We start from the raw sequence: 2623 nt of genomic DNA, 5'->3' as shown, positions 1-2623 counted from the left end.
ACCCAACCCTCATGTATATCCTAAACTGCAGTTCAATTTGACAACACATGCTTGTGTGATAATTGGAGACAGAAATTTGAAGAAAAAAAATTGATTACTATCAGAGTTGAAAATGTTCATAGAAAAAAAAATATTGCCTGTCCCATGATCGAGGAAATTGTTTAAAAATTGAAAATTTAGAATTGTCCATTCTGCTAAACATGTGACTAAATTTAAGGTTGTCATTATGACTAGAGTTGATTTTAACATAACTAAATATATCGCTTTCATACTTATTACGGTACTTATTACTACTCATACTTACTTTGAAACAAATGAAATAATTAAATAATTTATGCGACCATCTAAAGAATAAAGTCCTAGAATGCGAAGTCTTTGCTCATAGGACAGGGGGCCCCAGGATTTTGGAATGCAAGCTTTGGTCATACGACGTTGTACCTTTTCTAATGATTCAATTTCACCGGTATGGAAACCATGCCGGCATTCCGTACTCGATAACTGGTCTAATAAGGGCATTGTAAAGTTTCGGGATAACAACATGGTTTCTACATTTTACAATTCTAAGTATGAAGCCCAATAGTTTAGAAGCTTTTGCCTATAAAAAAAAAAAAAAAAAAACAAAAAAAAAACTGTATCTATATTAATTCTGCTAATCGCCACCGCGTAACTTCCCCTATCTCCTTTGAAACCGCTGGCAGGAATGTGCTCATATATCGAATACGCTGTGGCTTTTATATGTCACGACCACATTCCGCTACTTTTTAACTTCTTTTTGTTATTAAAACAAGTATATACTTTATTCAATTATAGGCTAGATATATACGCCTCAAAAGTAATAATTCAATAACGTGTGATATCCTCAAGTACAGGGGCGGATTTAGGAGGGGGCGGGCCGGCCCCGCCCCCTTCCTATTTGGAAGGTTAAAAAAAGGGGAAAAAAAAAAAGAAAGAAAGAAAGAAAGAAAGAAAGAAAGAAAGAGAAAAAAATGATCGCTCAAAATGCCTCAGAGGTTATTATCGGGCGTCTAGAACACAAACATTTCGCGGGGGCATGTCTCTGAACCTATTAGGGTAGTATTATCTCGAACGGCCCCACTTTCGCCCCCCACCCATTTTTGGATATTTCTGGATCCGCCTGTTACACTGTTAATTTCAATTTGATCTGCTTTAGCAGTGGTATGTTCCAATTAAAAGCCTTGCTCACACAAACGCAGCACTGCGGACGCATCGCGACGGTCGTCAGCGTACTCGATTCTATGAGAACGACCCACAACGCGCTCGTAACGAATCGTAATTAATGAAAATCCGTTCAGACTCGCACTGACAATCAACAGGGCGTCCCGCCGTCTAGCGCTCACATGGAGCGGAGTTGGATTAGTCGTATGACTCGTACGATGCAGTGAGTGCCCGGCTTATGTTGCTCAAAATGTTTTACTTTTGTATGGGTATAATCAGATGTACCGTATTTGTGCAGCCGTCGTAAACCTGTTCAAAATAGTGTTGATTTTATGATAATTTTAAGTGCCATATTTATGAGGATGGTGAAATCTCTGTGTCTCATTTGGAGCTGATAATATTGTATATTAAATTATTAGATTCTCTTCGTTGGTTGTAGGATAACTAGTGATGTTAAATGTTGGAAAATGTTGGAATCTTTTTTCTAGATTTCTCCACCGATGATACATAATTTCTGAAAATTTAAATGAAAGATAATGAAATTATTTTGCACCTTATATGGCTATAGTTACCGTATGTGTAATGGTTATTAATGGTTATGTGTAATGGTTATTAAGATAATATTGGCATGTGTATAACTACATTGTCCAAGGATAAATAAACAATACTTATTTCACGCTAATAACACATGTAGTACAAGGAAATAAATAATAAATATAAAGGAAGGAAATATGTATGTAGTAAAATGTTTAACCAGTTTCGTATAACGTTAAGCATGTTCGTTCCCTAATTGATCATTATTATTTATAATTCATAGAAGAAAATAACTGGCGAAGAAAAGACCTTAAAGAACGTAAAAAAAAATTATGATATTTATTTCAATCGAACTGATTGCTTCTAGATTACGAAAAACATTCTGGAGACAAACATTCTAGAAACTGACATTTCACCGACGGAGCTAAATGGCATCTTGAAAAAATTACGAATCAATAATTCAAAATAAAACGTAAATCTTCAAGTTGGTGTTTTTTTCTAGCTACCAACTATTGAAGTTTTGGAAGGGGTCCTTGGTAGTAATCTCACTCGCACCACAATCCACCAATGTGCTCTAGTCTTCAAGAATGAAGTTTGCACTTAATTGGAAGATGAAGAAGAAGCTTCTTGTTTTATTACATAATATAAACAAGTCTATAGATTCGTTGTCATTTTAACGGTAATCACATAGTTTTGCTTCGACTCCGTGTCGATTTCATTGGTTTCATGTGAATAGCCCGAGAGAACTTCTCAACAGCGGCTAAATGTTTAAAATATTCCGATCTCATCTCTACTAGGATGCCTTCAAAACTCAGTTTAACGTCTTCGTAACTTTCTGCCACCGACAATTCATAGAAAGGACAGTTGAGGTTCTTAGCCAGGTCCTCGGCTTCTTCTTTACTGACAACCCGTG

This window comes from Anneissia japonica, unplaced genomic scaffold (assembly GCF_011630105.1).
Source record: "Anneissia japonica isolate Jap-2015-1 unplaced genomic scaffold, ASM1163010v1 scaffold4002_len83174_cov231, whole genome shotgun sequence".
NCBI lineage: Eukaryota > Metazoa > Echinodermata > Crinoidea > Comatulida > Comatulidae > Anneissia > Anneissia japonica.
Note: the sequence above shows the minus strand (reverse complement) of the source record.